We start from the raw sequence: 22,241 nt of genomic DNA on the forward strand, positions 1-22,241 counted from the left end.
GGCAGCCAGAGGCAGCCCAGACCCTCTTTGGCCTATGGAGACCAGAGGCCTGGGGGAGAAAAAGGCAAGCGTTGCTTTGCTGAGCAAAGGCGCATTGGGGCTGTGGTTTGTTCCCCGAGGAGAGTCTCCCTCTCCAGAATGCAGCACCCTGAACGGAGTATGCAGCGGAGCATAAGATGTGGCCTCGGTGCTAAGTTCCCTAGCTGGCCCTGGGTTGACTGCTGGGGCCTCCGCCCAGAAGGCATTTTCCTGGCAACTCCTGCTTCTCCACGAAGGAGAACACGTTTGGAGTGGCTTTCCATCTCAGGAGACCACCAGCAAAGCAGCAGGGCCCAGGCAGCCTGAGGCAGCCCAGACCCTCTTTGGCCTATGGAGACCAGAGGCCTGGGGGAGAAAAAGGCAAGCGTTGCTTTGCTGAGCAAAGGCGCATTGGGGCTGTGGTTTGTTCCCTGAGGAGAGTCTCCCTTTCCAGAATGCAGCTCCTTGAATGGAGTTTGGAGCAGAGCTTGAGATGTGGTCTCGGTGCTGAGCTCCCTAGCTGGTTCCGGGAGGGTTGCTGGGGCCTGCCACCAGAAGGCATTTTTCTGCAAACTCTTGCTTCGCCATGAAGGACAACATGTTTGGAGTGGGTTTCCAGCTCAGGAGACCACCAGCAAAGCAGCAGGGCCCAGGGAGCCAGAGGCAGCCCAGACTCTCTTTGGCGTATGGAGTCCAGAGGTCTAGGGGAGAAAAAGGAAAGCGATGCTTTGCTATGCAAAGGCGCATTGGGGCTGTGGTTTGTTCCCCGAGGAGAGTCAAACTTTCCCGAATGCAGCTCCCTGCATGGAGTTTGGAGCGGAGCGTGAGATAAGGTCTCGTGGCAGAGCTCTCTAGCTGGCTCCGTGGGGATTGCTGTGGCCTGCGCCCAGAAGGCATTCTCCTGCCAACTCCTGCTTCTCCACGAAGGAGAACCCGTTCGGAGTGGGTTTCAAGCTCAGGAGACCACGAGCAAAGGAGCAGGGCCCAGGGAGCCAGAGGCAACCCAGACCCTCATTGCCCTCTGGAGACTAGTCGGCTAGGTGAGAAAAAGGCAAGCGTTGCTTTGTTGAGCAAAGGCGCATTGGGGCTGTGGTTTGTGCCCCGAGGAGAGTCTACCTTTCCGGAATGCAGCTCCCTGAATGGAGTTTGGAGCGGAGCATGAGATGTGGTCTCGGTGCAGAGCTCCCAAGCTGGCTCCGGGCGGATTGCTGGGTTCTGCGCCAAGAAGGCATTTGCCTCCCATCTCCTGCTTGTCCACGAAGGAGAACACTTTAGGAGTGGGTTTCCAGCTCAGGAGACCACCAGCAAAGCAGCAGGGCCCAGGCAGCCAGAGGCAGCCCAGACCCTCTTTGGCCTATGGAGACCAGAGGCCTGGGGGAGAAAAAGGAAAGCGTTGCTTTGCTGAGCAAAGGCGCATTGGGGCTGTGGTTTGTTCCCCGAGGAGAGTCTCCCTCTCCAGAATGCAGCACCCTGAACGGAGTATGCAGCGGAGCATAAGATGTGGCCTCGGTGCTAAGTTCCCTAGCTGGCCCTGGGTTGACTGCTGGGGCCTCCGCCCAGAAGGCATTTTCCTGGCAACTCCTGCTTCTCCACGAAGGAGAACACGTTTGGAGTGGCTTTCCATCTCAGGAGACCACCAGCAAAGCAGCAGGGCCCAGGCAGCCTGAGGCAGCCCAGACCCTCTTTGGCCTATGGAGACCAGAGGCCTGGGGGAGAAAAAGGCAAGCGTTGCTTTGCTGAGCAAAGGCGCATTGGGGCTGTGGTTTGTTCCCTGAGGAGAGTCTCCCTTTCCAGAATGCAGCTCCTTGAATGGAGTTTGGAGCAGAGCTTGAGATGTGGTCTCGGTGCTGAGCTCCCTAGCTGGTTCCGGGAGGGTTGCTGGGGCCTGCCACCAGAAGGCATTTTTCTGCAAACTCTTGCTTCGCCATGAAGGACAACATGTTTGGAGTGGGTTTCCAGCTCAGGAGACCACCAGCAAAGCAGCAGGGCCCAGGGAGCCAGAGGCAGCCCAGACTCTCTTTGGCGTATGGAGTCCAGAGGTCTAGGGGAGAAAAAGGAAAGCGATGCTTTGCTATGCAAAGGCGCATTGGGGCTGTGGTTTGTTCCCCGAGGAGAGTCAAACTTTCCCGAATGCAGCTCCCTGCATGGAGTTTGGAGCGGAGCGTGAGATAAGGTCTCGTGGCAGAGCTCTCTAGCTGGCTCCGTGGGGATTGCTGTGGCCTGCGCCCAGAAGGCATTCTCCTGCCAACTCCTGCTTCTCCACGAAGGAGAACCCGTTCGGAGTGGGTTTCAAGCTCAGGAGACCACGAGCAAAGGAGCAGGGCCCAGGGAGCCAGACGCAACCCAGACCCTCATTGCCCTCTGGAGATTGGTCGGCTAGGTGAGAAAAAGGCAAGCGTTGCTTTGTTGAGCAAAGGCGCATTGGGGCTGTGGTTTGTGCCCCGAGGAGAGTCTACCTTTCCGGAATGCAGCTCCCTGAATGGAGTTTGGAGCGGAGCATGAGATGTGGTCTCGGTGCAGAGCTCCCAAGCTGGCTCCGGGCGGATTGCTGGGTTCTGCGCCAAGAAGGCATTTGCCTCCCATCTCCTGCTTGTCCACGAAGGAGCACACTTTAGGAGTGGGTTTCCAGCTCAGGAGACCACCAGCAAAGCAGCAGGGCCCAGGCAGCCAGAGGCAGCCCAGACCCTCTTTGGCCTATGGAGCCCAGAGGCCTGGGGGAGAAAAAGGCAAGCGTTGCTTTGCTGAGCAAAGGCGCATTGGGGCTGTGGTTTGTTCCCTGAGGAGAGTCTCCCTTTCCAGAATGCAGCTCCTTGAATGGAGTTTGGAGCAGAGCTTGAGATGTGGTCTCGGTGCTGAGCTCCCTAGCTGGTTCCGGGAGGGTTGCTGGGGCCTGCGACCAGAAGGCATTTTTCTGCAAACTCTTGCTTCGCCATGAAGGACAACATGTTTGGAGTGGGTTTCCAGCTCAGGAGACCACCAGCAAAGCAGCAGGGCCCAGGGAGCCAGAGGCAGCCCAGACTCTCTTTGGCGTATGGAGTCCAGAGGTCTAGGGGAGAAAAAGGAAAGCGTTGCTTTGCTGAGCAAAGGCGCATTGGGGCTGTGGTTTGTTCCCCGAGGAGAGTCTCCCTTTCCAAAATGCAGCACCCTGAATGGAGTATGCAGCGGAGCATAAGATGTGGCCTCGGTGCTAAGTTCCCTAGCTGGCCATGGGTTGACTGCTGGGGCCTCCGCCCAGAAGGCATTTTCCTGCCAACTCCTGATTCTCCACGAAGGAGAACACGTTTGGAGTGGCTTTCCAGCTCAGGAGACCACCAGCAAAGCAGCAGGGCCCAGGCTGCCTGAGGCAGCCCAGACCCTCTTTGGCCTATGGAGACCAGAGGCCTGGGGGAGAAAAAGGCAAGCGTTGCTTTGCTGAGCAAAGGCGCATTGGGGCTGTGGTTTGTTCCCTGAGGAGAGTCTCCCTTTCCAGAATGCAGCTCCTTGAATGGAGTTTGGAGCAGAGCTTGAGATGTGGTCTCGGTGCTGAGCTCCCTAGCTGGTTCCGGGAGGGTTGCTGGGGCCTGCGACCAGAAGGCATTTTTCTGCAAACTCTTGCTTCGCCATGAAGGACAACATGTTTGGAGTGGGTTTCCAGCTCAGGAGACCACCAGCAAAGCAGCAAGGCCCAGGGAGCCAGGGGCAGCCCAGACTCTCTTTGGCGTATGGAGTCCAGAGGTCTAGGGGAGAAAAAGGAAAGCGTTGCTTTGCTGAGCAAAGGCGCATTGGGGCTGTGGTTTGTTCCCCGAGGAGAGTCGAACTTTCCCGAATGCAGCTCCCTGCATGGAGTTTGGAGCGGAGCGTGAGATAAGGTCTCGTGGCAGAGCTCTCTAGCTGGCTCCGTGGGGATTGCTGTGGCCTGCGCCCAGAAGGCATTTTCCTGCCAACTCCTGCTTCTCCACGAAGGAGAACCCGTTCGGAGTGGGTTTCAAGCTCAGGAGACCACGAGCAAAGGAGCAGGGCCCAGGGAGCCAGAGGCAACCCAGACCCTCATTGCCCTCTGGAGACTAGTCGGCTACGTGAGAAAAAGGCAAGCTTTGCTTTGTTGAGCAAAGGCGCATTGGGGCTGTGGTTTGTGCCCCGAGGAGAGTCTACCTTTCCGGAATGCAGCTCCCTGCATGGAGTTTGGAGCAGAGCTTGAGATGTGGTCTCGGTGCTGAGCTCCCTAGCTGGTTCCGGGAGGGTTGCTGGGGCCTGCGACCAGAAGGCATTTTTCTGCAAACTCTTGCTTCGCCATGAAGGACAACATGTTTGGAGTGGGTTTCCAGCTCAGGAGACCACCAGCAAAGCAGCAGGGCCCAGGGAGCCAGAGGCAGCCCAGACTCTCTTTGGCGTATGGAGTCCAGAGGTCTAGGGGAGAAAAAGGAAAGCGTTGCTTTGCTGAGCAAAGGCGCATTGGGGCTGTGGTTTGTTCCCCGAGGAGAGTCGAACTTTCCCGAATGCAGCTCCCTGCATGGAGTTTGGAGCGGAGCGTTAGATAAGGTCTCGTGGCTGAGCTCTCTAGCTGGCTCCGTGGGGATTGCTGTGGCCTGCGCCCAGAAGGCATTTTCCTGCCAACTCCTGCTTCTCCACGAAGGAGAACCCGTTCGGAGTGGGTTTCAAGCTCAGGAGACCACGAGCAAAGGAGCAGGGCCCAGGGAGCCAGAGGCAACCCAGACCCTCATTGCCCTCTGGAGACTAGTCGGCTAGGTGAGAAAAAGGCAAGCGTTGCTTTGTTGAGCAAAGGCGCATTGGGGCTGTGGTTTGTGCCCCGAGGAGAGTCTACCTCTCCGGAATGCAGCTCCCTGAATGGAGTTTGGAGCGGAGCATGAGATGTGGTCTCGGTGCAGAGCTCCCAAGCTGGCTCCGGGCGGATTGCTGGGTTCTGCGCCAAGAAGGCATTTGCCTCCTATCTCCTGCTTGTCCACGAAGGAGAACACTTTAGGAGTGGGTTTCCAGCTCAGGAGACCACCAGCAAAGCAGCAGGGCCCAGGCAGCCAGAGGCAGCCCAGACCCTCTTTGGCCTATGGAGCCCAGAGGCCTGGGGGAGAAAAAGGCAAGCGTTGCTTTGCTGAGCAAAGGCGCATTGGGGCTGTGGTTTGTTCCCCGAGGAGAGTCTCCCTTTCCAGAATGCAGCACCCTGAATGGAGTATGCAGCGGAGCATAAGATGTGGCCTCGGTGCTAAGTTCCCTAGCTGGCCCTGGGTTGACTGCTGGGGCCTCCGCCCAGAAGGCATTTTCCTGGCAACTCCTGCTTCTCCACGAAGGAGAACACGTTTGGAGTGGCTTTCCAGCTCAGGAGACCACCAGCAAAGCAGCAGGGCCCAGGCAGCCAGAGGCAGCCCAGACCCTCTTTGGCCTATGGAGACCAGAGGCCTGGGGGAGAAAAAGGCAAGCGTTGCTTTGCTGAGCAAAGGCGCATTGGGGCTGTGGTTTGTTCCCTGAGGAGAGTCTCCCTTTCCAGAATGCAGCTCCTTGAATGGAGTTTGGAGCAGAGCTTGAGATGTGGTCTCGGTGCTGAGCTCCCTAGCTGGTTCCGGGAGGGTTGCTGGGGCCTGCCACCAGAAGGCATTTTTCTGCAAACTCTTGCTTCGCCATGAAGGACAACATGTTTGGAGTGGGTTTCCAGCTCAGGAGACCACCAGCAAAGCAGCAAGGCCCAGGGAGCCAGGGGCAGCCCAGACTCTCTTTGGCGTATGGAGTCCAGAGGTCTAGGGGAGAAAAAGGAAAGCGTTGCTTTGCTGAGCAAAGGCGCATTGGGGCTGTGGTTTGTTCCCCGAGGAGAGTCGAACTTTCCCGAATGCAGCTCCCTGCATGGAGTTTGGAGCGGAGCGTGAGATAAGGTCTCGTGGCAGAGCTCTCTAGCTGGCTCCGTGGGGATTGCTGTGGCCTGCGCCCAGAAGGCATTTTCCTGCCAGCTCCTGCTTCTCCACGAAGGAGAACCCGTTCGGAGTGGGTTTCAAGCTCAGGAGACCACGAGCAAAGGAGCAGGGCCCAGGGAGCCAGAGGCAACCCAGACCCTCATTGCCTTCTGGAGACTAGTCGGCTAGGTGAGAAAAAGGCAAGCGTTGCTTTGTTGAGCAAAGGCGCATTGGGGCTGTGGTTTGTGCCCCGAGGAGAGTCTACCTTTCCGGAATGCAGCTCCCTGCATGGAGTTTGGAGCAGAGCTTGAGATGTGGTCTCGGTGCTGAGCTCCCTAGCTGGTTCCGGGAGGGTTGCTGGGGCCTGCGACCAGAAGGCATTTTTCTGCAAACTCTTGCTTCGCCATGAAGGACAACATGTTTGGAGTGGGTTTCCAGCTCAGGAGACCACCAGCAAAGCAGCAGGGCCCAGGGAGCCAGAGGCAGCCCAGACTCTCTTTGGCGTATGGAGTCCAGAGTTCTAGGGGAGAAAAAGGAAAGCGATGCTTTGCTATGCAAAGGCGCATTGGGGCTGTGGTTTGTTCCCCGAGGAGAGTCAAACTTTCCCGAATGCAGCTCCCTGCATGGAGTTTGGAGCGGAGCGTGAGATAAGGTCTCGTGGCAGAGCTCTCTAGCTGGCTCCGTGGGGATTGCTGTGGCCTGCGCCCAGAAGGCATTCTCCTGCCAACTCCTGCTTCTCCATGAAGGAGAACCCGTTCGGAGTGGGTTTCAAGCTCAGGAGACCACGAGCAAAGGAGCAGGGCCCAGGGAGCCAGAGGCAACCCAGACCCTCATTGCCCTCTGGAGACTAGTCGGCTAGGTGAGAAAAAGGCAAGCGTTGCTTTGTTGAGCAAAGGCGCATTGGGGCTGTGGTTTGTGCCCCGAGGAGAGTCTACCTTTCCGGAATGCAGCTCCCTGAATGGAGTTTGGAGCGGAGCATGAGATGTGGTCTCGGTGCAGAGCTCCCAAGCTGGCTCCGGGCGGATTGCTGGGTTCTGCGCCAAGAAGGCATTTGCCTCCCATCTCCTGCTTGTCCACGAAGGAGAACATTTTAGGAGTGGGTTTCCAGCTCAGGAGACCACCAGCAAAGCAGCAGGGCCCAGGCAGCCAGAGGCAGCCCAGACCCTCTTTGGCCTATGGAGCCCAGAGGCCTGGGGGAGAAAAAGGCAAGCGTTGCTTTGCTGAGCAAAGGCGCATTGGGGCTGTGGTTTGTTCCCCGAGGAGAGTCTCCCTTTCCAGAATGCAGCACCCTGAATGGAGTATGCAGCGGAGCATAAGATGTGGCCTCGGTGCTAAGTTCCCTAGCTGGCCCTGGGTTGACTGCTGGGGCCTGCGCCCAGAAGGCATTTTCCTGGCAACTCCTGCTTCTCCACGAAGGAGAACACGTTTGGAGTGGCTTTCCAGCTCAGGAGACCACCAGCAAAGCAGCAGGGCCCAGGCAGCCAGAGGCAGCCCAGACCCTCTTTGGCCTATGGAGACCAGAGGCCTGGGGGAGAAAAAGGCAAGCGTTGCTTTGCTGAGCAAAGGCGCATTGGGGCTGTGGTTTGTTCCCTGAGGAGAGTCTCCCTTTCCAGAATGCAGCTCCTTGAAAGGAGTTTGGAGCAGAGCTTGAGATGTGGTCTCGGTGCTGAGCTCCCTAGCTGGTTCCGGGAGGGTTGCTGGGGCCTGCGACCAGAAGGCATTTTTCTGCAAACTCTTGCTTCGCCATGAAGGACAACATGTTTGGAGTGGGTTTCCAGCTCAGGAGACCACCAGCAAAGCAGCAGGGCCCAGGGAGCCAGAGGCAGCCCAGACTCTCTTTGGCGTATGGAGTCCAGAGGTCTAGGGGAGAAAAAGGAAAGCGATGCTTTGCTATGCAAAGGCGCATTGGGGCTGTGGTTTGTTCCCCTAGGAGAGTCAAACTTTCCGGAATGCAGCTCCCTGCATGGAGTTTGGAGCGGAGCGTGAGATAAGGTCTCGTTGCAGAGCTCTCTAGCTGGCTCCGTGGGGATTGCTGTGGCCTGCGCCCAGAAGGCATTCTCCTGCCAACTCCTGCTTCTCCACGAAGGAGAACCCGTTCGGAGTGGGTTTCAAGCTCAGGAGACCACGAGCAAAGGAGCAGGGCCCAGGGAGCCAGAGGCAACCCAGACCCTCATTGCCCTCTGGAGACTAGTCGGCTAGGTGAGAAAAAGGCAAGCGTTGCTTTGTTGAGCAAAGGCGCATTGGGGCTGTGGTTTGTGCCCCGAGGAGAGTCTACCTTTCCGGAATGCAGCTCCCTGAATGGAGTTTGGAGCGGAGCATGAGATGTGGTCTCGGTGCAGAGCTCCCAAGCTGGCTCCGGGCGGATTGCTGGGTTCTGCGCCAAGAAGGCATTTGCCTCCCATCTCCTGCTTGTCCACGAAGGAGAACACTTTAGGAGTGGGTTTCCAGCTCAGGAGACCACCAGCAAAGCAGCAGGGCCCAGGCAGCCAGAGGCAGCCCAGACCCTCTTTGGCCTATGGAGCCCAGAGGCCTGGGGGAGAAAAAGGCAAGCGTTGCTTTGCTGAGCAAAGGCACATTGGGGCTGTGGTTTGTTCCCCGAGGAGAGTCTCCCTTTCCAGAATGCAGCTCCTTGAATGGAGTTTGGAGCAGAGCTTGATATGTGGTCTCGGTGCTGAACTCCCTAGCTGGTTCCGTGAGGGTTGTTGGGGCCTGCGACCAGAAGGCATTTTTCTGCAAACTCTTGCTTCGCCATGAAGGACAACATGTTTGGAGTGGGTTTCCAGCTCAGGAGACCACCAGCAAAGCAGCAGGGCCCAGGGAGCCAGAGGCAGCCCAGACTCTCTTTGGCGTATGGAGTCCAGAGGTCTAGGGGAGAAAAAGGAAAGCGTTGCTTTGCTATGCAAAGGCGCATTGGGGCTGTGGTTTGTTCCCCGAGGAGAGTCCAACTTTCCCGAATGCAGCTCCCTGCATGGAGTTTGGAGCGGAGCGTGAGATAAGGTCTCGTGGCAGAGCTCTCTAGCTGGCTCCGTGGGGATTGCTGTGGCCTGCGCCCAGAAGGCATTTTCCTGCCAACTCCTGCTTCTCCACGAAGGAGAACCCGTTCGGAGTGGGTTTCAAGCTCAGGAGACCACGAGCAAAGGAGCAGGGCCCAGGGAGCCAGAGGCAACCCAGACCCTCATTGCCCTCTGGAGACTAGTCGGCTAGGGGAGAAAAAGGCAAGCATTGCTTTGTTGAGCAAAGGCGCATTGGGGCTGTGGTTTGTTCCCCGAGGAGAGTCTACCTTTCCGGAATGCAGCTCCCTGAATGGAGTTTGGAGCGGAGCATGAGATGTGGTCTCGGTGCAGAGCTCCCAAGCTGGCTATGGGCGGATTGCTGGGTTCTGCGCCAAGAAGGCATGTGCCTCCCATCTCCTGCTTGTCCACGAAGGAGAACACTTTAGGAGTGGGTTTCCAGCTCAGGAGACCACCAGCAAAGCAGCAGGGCCCAGGCAGCCAGAGGCAGCCCAGACCCTCTTTGGCCTATGGAGCCCAGAGGCCTGGGGGAGAAAAAGGCAAGCGTTGCTTTGCTGAGCAAAGGCGCATTTGGGCTGTGGTTTGTTCCCCGAGGAGAGTCTCCCTTTCCAGAATGCAGCACCCTGAATGGAGTATGCAGCGGAGCATAAGATGTGGCCTCGGTGCTAAGTTCCCTAGCTGGCCCTGGGTTGACTGCTGGGGCCTGCGCCCAGAAGGCATTTTCCTGGCAACTCCTGCTTCTCCACGAAGGAGAACACGTTTGGAGTGGCTTTCCAGCTCAGGAGACCACCAGCAAAGCAGCAGGGCCCAGGCAGCCAGAGGCAGCCCAGACCCTCTTTGGCCTATGGAGACCAGAGGCCTGGGGGAGAAAAAGGCAAGCGTTGCTTTGCTGAGCAAAGGCGCATTGGGGCTGTGGTTTGTTCCCTGAGGAGAGTCTCCCTTTCCAGAATGCAGCTCCTTGAATGGAGTTTGGAGCAGAGCTTGAGATGTGGTCTCGGTGCTGAGCTCCCTAGCTGGTTCCGGGAGGGTTGCTGGGGCCTGCCACCAGAAGGCATTTTTCTGCAAACTCTTGCTTCGCCATGAAGGACAACATGTTTGGAGTGGGTTTCCAGCTCAGGAGACCACCAGCAAAGCAGCAGGGCCCAGGGAGCCAGAGGCAGCCCAGACTCTCTTTGGCGTATGGAGTCCAGAGGTCTAGGGGAGAAAAAGGAAAGCGTTGCTTTGCTGAGCAAAGGCGCATTGGGGCTGTGGTTTGTTAACCGAGGAGAGTCGAACTTTCCCGAATGCAGCTCCCTGCATGGAGTTTGGAGCGGAGCGTGAGATAAGGTCTCGTGGCAGAGCTCTCTAGCTGGCTCCGTGGGGATTGCTGTGGCCTGCGCCCAGAAGGCATTTTCCTGCCAACTCCTGATTCTCCACGAAGGAGAACACGTTTGGAGTGGCTTTCCAGCTCAGGAGACCACCAGCAAAGCAGCAGGGCCCAGGGAGCCAGAGGCAGCCCAGACCCTCTTTGGCCTATGGAGCCCAGAGGCCTGGGGGAGAAAAAGGCATGCGTTGCTTTGCTGAGCAAAGGCGCATTGGGGCTGTGGTTTGTTCCCTGAGGAGAGTCTCCCTTTCCAGAATGCAGCTCCTTGAATGAAGTTTGGAGCAGAGCTTGAGATGTGGTCTCGGTGCTGAACTCCCTAGCTGGTTCCGTGAGGGTTGCTGGGGCCTGCGACCAGAAGGCATTTTTCTGCAAACTCTTGCTTCGCCATGAAGGACAACATGTTTGGAGTGGGTTTCCAGCTCAGGAGACCACCAGCAAAGCAGCAGGGCCCAGGGAGCCAGAGGCAGCCCAGACTCTCTTTGGCGTATGGAGTCCAGAGGTCTAGGGGAGAAAAAGGAAAGCGTTGCTTTGCTATGCAAAGGCGCATTGGGGCTGTGGTTTGTTCCCCGAGGAGAGTCGAACTTTCCGGAATGCAGCTCCCTGCATGGAGTTTGGAGCGGAGCGTGAGATAAGGTCTCGTGGCAGAGCTCTCTAGCTGGCTCCGTGGGGATTGCTGTGGCCTGCGCCCAGAAGGCATTCTCCTGCCAACTCCTGCTTCTCCACGAAGGAGAACCCGTTCGGAGTGGGTTTCAAGCTCAGGAGACCACGAGCAAAGGAGCAGGGCCCAGGGAGCCAGAGGCAACCCAGACCCTCATTGCCCTCTGGAGACTAGTCGGCTAGGTGAGAAAAAGGCAAGCGTTGCTTTGTTGAGCAAAGGCGCATTGGGGCTGTGGTTTGTGCCCCGAGGAGAGTCTACCTTTCCGGAATGCAGCTCCCTGAATGGAGTTTGGAGCGGAGCATGAGATGTGGTCTCGGTGCAGAGCTCCCAAGCTGGCTCCGGGCGGATTGCTGGATTCTGCGCCAAGAAGGCATTTGCCTCCCATCTCCTGCTTGTCCACGAAGGAGAACACTTTAGGAGTGGGTTTCCAGCTCAGGAGACCACCAGCAAAGCAGCAGGGCCCAGGCAGCCAGAGGCAGCCCAGACCCTCTTTGGCCTATGGAGCCCAGAGGCCTGGGGGAGAAAAAGGCAAGCGTTGCCTTGCTGAGCAAAGGCGCATTGGGGCTGTGGTTTGTTCCCCGAGGAGAGTCTCCCATTCCAGAATGCAGCACCCTGAATGGAGTATGCAGCGGAGCATAAGATGTGGCCTCGGTGTTAATTTCCCTAGCTGGCCCTGGGTTGATTGCTGGGGCCTCTGCCCAGAAGGCATTTCCCTGGCAACTCCTGCTTCTCCACGAAGGAGAACACGTTTGGAGTGGGTTTCCAGCTCAGGAGACCTCCAGCAAAGCAGCAGGGCCCAGGCAGCCAGAGGCAGCCCAGACCCTCTTTGGCCTATGGAGACCAGAGGCCTGGGGGAGAAAAAGGCAAGCGTTGCTTTGCTGAGCAAAGGCCTATTGGGGCTGTGGTTTGTTCCCTGAGGAGAGTCTCCGTTTCCAGAATGCAGCTCCTTGAATGGAGTTTGGAGCAGAGCTTGAGATGTGGTCTCGGTGGTGAACTCCCTAGCTGGTTCCGTGAGGGTTGTTGGGGCCTGCGACCAGAAGGCATTTTTCTGCAAACTCTTGCTTCGCCATGAAGGACAACATGTTTGGAGTGGGTTTCCAGCTCAGGAGACCACCAGCAAAGCAGCAGGGCCCAGGGAGCCAGAGGCAGCCCAGACTCTCTTTGGCGTATGGAGTCCAGAGGTCTAGGGGAGAAAAAGGAAAGCGTTGCTTTGCTATGCAAAGGCGCATTGGGGCTGTGGTTTGTTCCCCGAGGAGAGTCAAACTTTCCCGAATGCAGCTCCCTGCATGGAGTTTGGAGCGGAGCGTGAGATAAGGTCTCGTGGCAGAGCTCTCTAGCTGGCTCCGTGGGGATTGCTGTGGCCTGCGCCCAGAAGGCATTCTCCTGCCAACTCCTGCTTCTCCACGAAGGAGAACCCGTTCGGAGTGGGTTTCAAGCTCAGGAGACCACGAGCAAAGGAGCAGGGCCCAGGGAGCCAGAGGCAACCCAGACCCTCATTGCCCTCTGGAGACTAGTCGGCTAGGTGAGAAAAAGGCAAGCGTTGCTTTGTTGAGCAAAGGCGCATTGGGGCTGTGGTTTGTGCCCCGAGGAGAGTCTACCTTTCCGGAATGCAGCTCCCTGAATGGAGTTTGGAGCGGAGCATGAGATGTGGTCTCGGTGCAGAGCTCCCAAGCTGGCTCCGGGCGGATTGCTGGGTTCTGCGCCAAGAAGGCATTTGCCTCCCATCTCCTGCTTGTCCACGAAGGAGAACACTTTAGGAGTGGGTTTCCAGCTCAGGAGACCACCAGCAAAGCAGCAGGGCCCAGGCAGCCAGAGGCAGCCCAGACCCTCTTTGGCCTATGGAGACCAGAGGCCTGGGGGGAAAAAGGCAAGCGTTGCTTTGCTGAGCAAAGGCGCATTGGGGCTGTGGTTTGTTCCACGAGGAGAGTCTCCCTTTCCAGAATGCAGCACCCTTAATGGAGTATGCAGCGGAGCATAAGATGTGGCCTCGGTGCTAAGTTCCCTAGCTGGCCCTGGGTTGACTGCTGGGGCCTCCGCCCAGAAGGCATTTTCCTGGCAACTCCTGCTTCTCCACGAAGGAGAACACGTTTGGAGTGGCTTTCCAGCTCAGGAGACCACCAGCAAAGCAGCAGGGCCCAGGCAGCCTGAGGCAGCCCAGACCCTCTTTGGCCTATGGAGCCCAGAGGCCTAGGGGAGAAAAAGGCAAGCGTTGCTTTGCTGAGCAAAGGCGCATTGGGGCTGTGGTTTGTTCCCTGAGGAGAGTCTCCCTTTCCAGAATGCAGCTCCTTGAATGGAGTTTGGAGCAGAGCTTGAGATGTGGTCTCGGTGCTGAGCTCCCTAGCTGGTTCCGGGAGGGTTGCTGGGGCCTGCGACCAGAAGGCATTTTTCTGCAAACTCTTGCTTCGCCATGAAGGACAACATGTTTGGAGTGGGTTTCCAGCTCAGGAGACCACCGGCAAAGCAGCAAGGCCCAGGGAGCCAGGGGCAGCCCAGACTCTCTTTGGCGTATGGAGTCCAGAGGTCTAGGGGAGAAAAAGGAAAGCGTTGCTTTGCTGAGCAAAGGCGCATTGGGGCTGTGGTTTGTTCCCCGAGGAGAGTCGAACTTTCCCGAATGCAGCTCCCTGCATGGAGTTTGGAGCGGAGCGTGAGATAAGGTCTCGTGGCAGAGCTCTCTAGCTGGCTCCGTGGGGATTGCTGTGGCCTGCGCCCAGAAGGCATTCTCCTGCCAACTCCTGCTTCTCCACGAAGGAGAACCCGTTCGGAGTGGGTTTCAAGCTCAGGAGACCACGAGCAAAGGAGCAGGGCCCAGGGAGCCAGAGGCAACCCAGACCCTCATTGCCCTCTGGAGACTAGTCGGCTAGGTGAGAAAAAGGCAAGCGTTGCTTTGTTGAGCAAAGGCGCATTGGGGCTGTGGTTTGTGCCCCGAGGAGAGTCTACCTTTCCGGAATGCAGCTCCCTGAATGGAGTTTGGAGCGGAGCATGAGATGTGGTCTCGGTGCAGAGCTCCCAAGCTGGCTCCGGGCGGATTGCTGGGTTCTGCGCCAAGAAGGCATTTGCCTCCCATCTCCTGCTTGTCCACGAAGGAGAACACTTTAGGAGTGGGTTTCCAGCTCAGGAGACCACCAGCAAAGCAGCAGGGCCCAGGCAGCCAGAGGCAGCCCAGACCCTCTTTGGCCTATGGAGACCAGAGGCCTGGGGGAGAAAAAGGCAAGCGTTGCTTTGCTGAGCAAAGGCGCATTGGGGCTGTGGTTTGTTCCCCGAGGAGAGTCTCCCTTTCCAGAATGCAGCACCCTTAATGGAGTATGCAGAGGAGCATAAGATGTGGCCTCGGTGCTAAGTTCCCTAGCTGGCCCTGGGTTGACTGCTGGGGCCTCCGCCCAGAAGGCATTTTCCTGGCAACTCCTGCTTCTCCACGAAGGAGAACACGTTTGGAGTGGCTTTCCAGCTCAGGAGACCACCAGCAAAGCAGCAGGGCCCAGGCAGCCTGAGGCAGCCCAGACCCTCTTTGGCCTATGGAGACCAGAGGCCTGGGGGAGAAAAAGGCAAGCGTTGCTTTGCTGAGCAAAGGCGCATTGGGGCTGTGGTTTGTTCCCTGAGGAGAGTCTCCCTTTCCAGAATGCAGCTCCTTGAATGGAGTTTGGAGCAGAGCTTGAGATGTGGTCTCGGTGCTGAGCTCCCTAGCTGGTTCCGGGAGGGTTGCTGGGGCCTGCGACCAGAAGGCATTTTTCTGCAAACTCTTGCTTCGCCATGAAGGACAACATGTTTGGAGTGGGTTTCCAGCTCAGGAGACCACGAGCAAAGGAGCAAGGCCCAGGGAGCCAGGGGCAGCCCAGACCCTCATTGCCTTCTGGAGACTAGTCGGCTAGGTGAGAAAAAGGCAAGCGTTGCTTTGTTGAGCAAAGGCGCATTGGGGCTGTGGTTTGTTCCCTGAGGAGAGTCTCCCTTTCCAGAATGCAGCTCCTTGAATGGAGTTTGGAGCAGAGCTTGAGATGTGGTCTCGGTGCTGAGCTCCCTAGCTGGTTCCGGGAGGGTTGCTGGGGCCTGCCACCAGAAGGCATTTTTCTGCAAACTCTTGCTTCGCCATGAAGGACAACATGTTTGGAGTGGGTTTCCAGCTCAGGAGACCACCAGCAAAGCAGCAGGGCCCAGGGAGCCAGAGGCAGCCCAGACTCTCTTTGGCGTATGGAGTCCAGAGGTCTAGGGGAGAAAAAGGAAAGCGTTGCTTTGCTGAGCAAAGGCGCATTGGGGCTGTGGTTTGTTCCCCGAGGAGAGTCGAACTTTCCCGAATTCAGCTCCCTGCATGGAGTTTGGAGCGGAGCGTTAGATAAGGTCTCGTGGCAGATCTCTCTAGCTGGCTCCGTGGGGATTGCTGTGGCCTGCGCCCAGAAGGCATTCTCCTGCCAACTCCTGCTTCTCCACGAAGGAGAACCCGTTCGGAGTGGGTTTCAAGCTCAGGAGACCACGAGCAAAGGAGCAGGGCCCAGGGAGCCAGAGGCAACCCAGACCCTCATTGCCCTCTGGAGACTAGTCGGCTAGGTGAGAAAAAGGCAAGCGTTGCTTTGTTGAGCAAAGGCGCATTGGGGCTGTGGTTTGTGCCCCGAGGAGAGTCTACCTTTCCGGAATGCAGCTCCCTGAATGGAGTTTGGAGCGGAGCATGAGATGTGGTCTCGGTGCAGAGCTCCCAAGCTGGCTCCGGGCGGATTGCTGGGTTCTGCGCCAAGAAGGCATTTGCCTCCCATCTCCTGCTTGTCCACGAAGGAGAACACTTTAGGAGTGGGTTTCCAGCTCAGGAGACCACCAGCAAAGCAGCAGGGCCCAGGCAGCCAGAGGCAGCCCAGACCCTCTTTGGCCTATGGAGACCAGAGGCCTGGGGGAGAAAAAGGCAAGCGTTGCTTTGCTGAGCAAAGGCGCATTGGGGCTGTGGTTTGTTCCCCGAGGAGAGTCTCCCTTTCCAGAATGCAGCACCCTTAATGGAGTATGCAGCGGAGCATAAGATGTGGCCTCGGTGCTAAGTTCCCTAGCTGGCCCTGGGTTGACTGCTGGGGCCTCCGCCCAGAAGGCATTTTCCTGGCAACTCCTGCTTCTCCACGAAGGAGAACACGTTTGGAGTGGCTTTCCAGCTCAGGAGACCACCAGCAAAGCAGCAGGGCCCAGGCAGCCTGAGGCAGCCCAGACCCTCTTTGGCCTATGGAGCCCAGAGGCCTAGGGGAGAAAAAGGCAAGCGTTGCTTTGCTGAGCAAAGGCGCATTGGGGCTGTGGTTTGTTCCCTGAGGAGAGTCTCCCTTTCCAGAATGCAGCTCCCTGCATGGAGTTTGGAGCAGAGCTTGAGATGTGGTCTCGGTGCTGAGCTCCCTAGCTGGTTCCGGGAGGGTTGCTGGGGCCTGCGACCAGAAGGCATTTTTCTGCAAACTCTTGCTTCGCCATGAAGGACAACATGTTTGGAGTGGGTTTCCAGCTCAGGAGACCACCGGCAAAGCAGCAAGGCCCAGGGAGCCAGGGGCAGCCCAGACTCTCTTTGGCGTATGGAGTACAGAGGTCTAGGGGAGAAAAAGGAAAGCGTTGCTTTGCTGAGCAAAGGCGCATTGGGGCTGTGGTTTGTTCCCCGAGGAGAGTCGAACTTTCCCGAATGCAGCTCCCTGCATGGAGTTTGGAGCGGAGCGTGAGATAAGGTCTCGTGGCAGAGCTCTCTAGCTGGCTCCGTGGGGATTGCTGTGGCCTGCGCCCAGAAGGCATTCTCCTGCCAACTCCTGCTTCTCCACGAAGGAGAACCCGTTCGGAGTGGGTTTCAAGCTCAGGAGACCACGAGCAAAGGAGCAGGGCCCAGGGAGCCAGAGGCAACCCAGACCCTCATTGCCCTCTGGAGACTAGTCGGCTAGGTGAGAAAAAGGCAAGCGTTGCTTTGTTGAGCAAAGGCGCATTGGGGCTGTGGTTTGTGCCCCGAGGAGAGTCTACCTTTCCGGAATGCAGCTCCCTGAATGGAGTTTGGAGCGGAGCATGAGATGTGGTCTCGGTGCAGAGCTCCCAAGCTGGCTCCGGGCGGATTGCTGGGTTCTGCGCCAAGAAGGCATTTGCCTCCCATCTCCTGCTTGTCCACGAAGGAGAACACTTTAGGAGTGGGTTTCCAGCTCAGGAGACCACCAGCAAAGCAGCAGGGCCCAGGCAGCCAGAGGCAGCCCAGACCCTCTTTGGCCTATGGAGCCCAGAGGCCTGGGGGAGAAAAAGGCAAGCGTTGCTTTGCTGAGCAAAGGCGCATTGGGGCTGTGGTTTGTTCCCCGAGGAGAGTCTCCCTTTCCAGAATGCAGCACCCTTAATGGAGTATGCAGAGGAGCATAAGATGTGGCCTCGGTGCTAAGTTCCCTAGCTGGCCCTGGGTTGACTGCTGGGGCCTCCGCCCAGAAGGCATTTTCCTGGCAACTCCTGCTTCTCCACGAAGGAGAACACGTTTGGAGTGGCTTTCCAGCTCAGGAGACCACCAGCAAAGCAGCAGGGCCCAGGCAGCCTGAGGCAGCCCAGACCCTCTTTGGCCTATGGAGACCAGAGGCCTGGGGGAGAAAAAGGCAAGCGTTGCTTTGCTGAGCAAAGGCGCATTGGGGCTGTGGTTTGTTCCCTGAGGAGAGTCTCCCTTTCCAGAATGCAGCTCCTTGAATGGAGTTTGGAGCAGAGCTTGAGATGTGGTCTCGGTGCTGAGCTCCCTAGCTGGTTCCGGGAGGGTTGCTGGGGCCTGCGACCAGAAGGCATTTTTCTGCAAACTCTTGCTTCGCCATGAAGGACAACATGTTTGGAGTGGGTTTCCAGCTCAGGAGACCACGAGCAAAGGAGCAAGGCCCAGGGAGCCAGGGGCAGCCCAGACCCTCATTGCCTTCTGGAGACTAGTCGGCTAGGTGAGAAAAAGGCAAGCGTTGCTTTGTTGAGCAAAGGCGCATTGGGGCTGTGGTTTGTTCCCTGAGGAGAGTCTCCCTTTCCAGAATGCAGCTCCTTGAATGGAGTTTGGAGCAGAGCTTGAGATGTGGTCTCGGTGCTGAGCTCCCTAGCTGGTTCCGGGAGGGTTGCTGGGGCCTGCCACCAGAAGGCATTTTTCTGCAAACTCTTGCTTCGCCATGAAGGACAACATGTTTGGAGTGGGTTTCCAGCTCAGGAGACCACCAGCAAAGCAGCAGGGCCCAGGGAGCCAGAGGCAGCCCAGACTCTCTTTGGCGTATGGAGTCCAGAGGTCTAGGGGAGAAAAAGGAAAGCGTTGCTTTGCTGAGCAAAGGCGCATTGGGGCTGTGGTTTGTTCCCCGAGGAGAGTCGAACTTTCCCGAATGCAGCTCCCTGCATGGAGTTTGGAGCGGAGCGTTAGATAAGGTCTCGTGGCAGAGCTCTCTAGCTGGCTCCGTGGGGATTGCTGTGGCCTGCGCCCAGAAGGCATTTTCCTGCCAACTCCTGCTTCTCCACGAAGGAGAACCCGTTCGGAGTGGGTTTCAAGCTCAGGAGACCACGAGCAAAGGAGCAGGGCCCAGGGAGCCAGAGGCAACCCAGACCCTCATTGCCCTCTGGAGACTAGTCGGCTAGGTGAGAAAAAGGCAAGCGTTGCTTTGTTGAGCAAAGGCACATTGGGGCTGTGGTTTGTGCCCCGAGGAGAGTCTACCTTTCCGGAATGCAGCTCCCTGCATGGAGTTTGGAGCAGAGCTTGAGATGTGGTCTCGGTGCTGAGCTCCCTAGCTGGTTCCGGGAGGGTTGCTGGGGCCTGCGACCAGAAGGCATTTTTCTGCAAACTCTTGCTTCGCCATGAAGGACAACATGTTTGGAGTGGGTTTCCAGCTCAGGAGACCACGAGCAAAGGAGCAAGGCCCAGGGAGCCAGGGGCAGCCCAGACCCTCATTGCCTTCTGGAGACTAGTCGGCTAGGTGAGAAAAAGGCAAGCGTTGCTTTGTTGAGCAAAGGCGCATTGGGGCTGTGGTTTGTTCCCTGAGGAGAGTCTCCCTTTCCAGAATGCAGCTCCTTGAATGGAGTTTGGAGCAGAGCTTGAGATGTGGTCTCGGTGCTGAGCTCCCTAGCTGGTTCCGGGAGGGTTGCTGGGGCCTGCCACCAGAAGGCATTTTTCTGCAAACTCTTGCTTCGCCATGAAGGACAACATGTTTGGAGTGGGTTTCCAGCTCAGGAGACCACCAGCAAAGCAGCAGGGCCCAGGGAGCCAGAGGCAGCCCAGACTCTCTTTGGCGTATGGAGTCCAGAGGTCTAGGGGAGAAAAAGGAAAGCGTTGCTTTGCTATGCAAAGGCGCATTGGGGCTGTGGTTTGTTCCCCGAGGAGAGTCGAACTTTCCCGAATGCAGCTCCCTGCATGGAGTTTGGAGCGGAGCGTTAGATAAGGTCTCGTGGCTGAGCTCTCTAGCTGGCTCCGTGGGGATTGCTGTGGCCTGCGCCCAGAAGGCATTTTCCTGCCAACTCCTGCTTCTCCACGAAGGAGAACCCGTTCGGAGTGGGTTTCAAGCTCAGGAGACCACGAGCAAAGGAGCAGGGCCCAGGGAGCCAGAGGCAACCCAGACCCTCATTGCCCTCTGGAGACTAGTCGGCTAGGTGAGAAAAAGGCAAGCGTTGCTTTGTTGAGCAAAGGCGCATTGGGGCTGTGGTTTGTGCCCCGAGGAGAGTCTACCTTTCCGGAATGCAGCTCCCTGCATGGAGTTTGGAGCAGAGCTTGAGATGTGGTCTCGGTGCTGAGCTCCCTAGCTGGTTCCGGGAGGGTTGCTGGGGCCTGCCTCCAGAAGGCATTTTTCTGCAAACTCTTGCTTCGCCATGAAGGACAACATGTTTGGAGTGGGTTTCCAGCTCAGGAGACCACCAGCAAAGCAGCAGGGCCCAGGGAGCCAGAGGCAGCCCAGACTCTCTTTGGCGTATGGAGTCCAGAGGTCTAGGGGAGAAAAAGGCAAGCGTTGCTTTGTTGAGCAAAGGCGCATTGGGGCTCTGGTTTGTGCCCCGAGGAGAGTCTACCTCTCCGGAATGCAGCTCCCTGAATGGAGTTTGGAGCGGAGCATGAGATGTGGTCTCGGTGCAGAGCTCCCAAGCTGGCTCCGGGCGGATTGCTGGGTTCTGCGCCAAGAAGGCATTTGCCTCCCATCTCCTGCTTGTCCACGAAGGAGAACACTTTAGGAGTGGGTTTCCAGCTCAGGAGACCACCAGCAAAGCAGCAGGGCCCAGGCAGCCAGAGGCAGCCCAGACCCTCTTTGGCCTATGGAGACCAGAGGCCTGGGGGAGAAAAAGGCAAGCGTTGCTTTGCTGAGCAAAGGCGCATTGGGGCTGTGGTTTGTTCCCCGAGGAGAGTCTCCCTTTCCAGAATGCAGCACCCTGAATGGAGTATGCAGCGGAGCATAAGATGTGGCCTCGGTGCTAAGTTCCCTAGCTGGCCCTGGGTTGACTGCTGGGGCCTCCGCCCAGAAGGCATTTTCCTGGCAACTCCTGCTTCTCCACGAAGGAGAACCCGTTTGGAGTGGGTTTCCAGCTCAGGAGACCACCAGCAAAGCAGCAGGGCCCAGGCAGCCAGAGGCAGCCCAGACCCTCTTTGGCCTATGGAGACCAGAGGCCTGGGGGAGAAAAAGGCAAGCGTTGCTTTGCTGAGCAAAGGCGCATTGGGGCTGTGGTTTGTTCCCCGAGGAGAGTCTCCCTTTCCAGAATGCAGCTCCTTGAATGGAGTATGCAGCGGAGCATAAGATGTGGCCTCGGTGCTAAGTTCCCTAGCTGGCCCTGGGTTGACTGCTGGGGCCTCCGCCCAGAAGGCATTTTCCTGGCAACTCCTGCTTCTCCACGAAGGAGAACACGTTTGGAGTGGCTTTCCAGCTCAGGAGACCACCAGCAAAGCAGCAGGGCCCAGGCAGCCTGAGGCAGCCCAGACCATCTTTGGCCTATGGAGACCAGAGGCCTGGGGGAGAAAAAGGCAAGCGTTGCTTTGCTGAGCAAAGGCGCATTGGGGCTGTGGTTTGTTCCCTGAGGAGAGTCTCCCTTTCCAGAATGCAGCTCCTTGAATGGAGTTTGGAGCGGAGCGTGAGATAAGGTCTCGTGGCAGAGCTCTCTAGCTGGCTCCGTGGGGATTGCTGTGGCCTGCGCCCAGAAGGCATTTTCCTGCCAGCTCCTGCTTCTCCACGAAGGAGAACCCGTTCGGAGTGGGTTTCAAGCTCAGGAGACCACGAGCAAAGGAGCAGGGCCCAGGGAGCCAGAGGCAACCCAGACCCTCATTGCCTTCTGGAGACTAGTCGGCTAGGTGAGAAAAAGGCAAGCGTTGCTTTGTTGAGCAAAGGCGCATTGGGGCTGTGGTTTGTGCCCCGAGGAGAGTCTACCTTTCCGGAATGCAGCTCCCTGCATGGAGTTTGGAGCAGAGCTTGAGATGTGGTCTCGGTGCTGAGCTCCCTAGCTGGTTCCGGGAGGGTTGCTGGGGCCTGCCACCAGAAGGCATTTTTCTGCAAACTCTTGCTTCGCCATGAAGGACAACATGTTTGGAGTGGGTTTCCAGCTCAGGAGACCCCCAGCAAAGCAGCAGGGCCCAGGGAGCCAGAGGCAGCCCAGACTCTCTTTGGTGTATGGAGTCCAGAGGTCTAGGGGAGAAAAAGGAAAGCGATGCTTTGCTATGCAAAGGCGCATTGGGGCTGTGGTTTGTTCCCCGAGGAGAGTCAAACTTTCCCGAATGCAGCTCCCTGCATGGAGTTTGGAGCGGAGCGTGAGATAAGGTCTCGTGGCAGAGCTCTCTAGCTGGCTCCGTGGGGATTGCTGTGGCCTGCGCCCAGAAGGCATTCTCCTGCCAACTCCTGCTTCTCCACGAAGGAGAACCCGTTCGGAGTGGGTTTCAAGCTCAGGAGACCACGAGCAAAGGAGCAGGGCCCAGGGAGCCAGAGGCAACCCAGACCCTCATTGCCCTCTGGAGACTAGTCGGCTAGGTGAGAAAAAGGCAAGCGTTGCTTTGTTGAGCAAAGGCGCATTGGGGCTGTGGTTTGTGCCCCGAGGAGAGTCTACCTTTCCGGAATGCAGCTCCCTGAATGGAGTTTGGAGCGGAGCATGAGATGTGGTCTCGGTGCAGAGCTCCCAAGCTGGCTCCGGGCGGATTGCTGGGTTCTGCGCCAAGAAGGCATTTGCCTCCCATCTCCTGCTTGTCCACGAAGGAGAACACTTTAGGAGTGGGTTTCCAGCTCAGGAGACCACCAGCAAAGCAGCAGGGCCCAGGCTGCCTGAGGCAGCCCAGATCCTCTTTGGCCTATGGAGACCAGAGGCCTGGGGGAGAAAAAGGCAAGCGTTGCTTTGCTGAGCAAAGGCGCATTGGGGCTGTGGTTTGTTCCCTGAGGAGAGTCTCCCTT

This window comes from Sus scrofa, chromosome 6 (genome assembly GCF_054392235.1).
Source record: "Sus scrofa isolate SSC_HxYL_T2T_F1_AM1 chromosome 6, Sscrofa_HxYL_maternal_Yorkshire_Landrace_v2.0, whole genome shotgun sequence".
NCBI lineage: Eukaryota > Metazoa > Chordata > Mammalia > Artiodactyla > Suidae > Sus > Sus scrofa.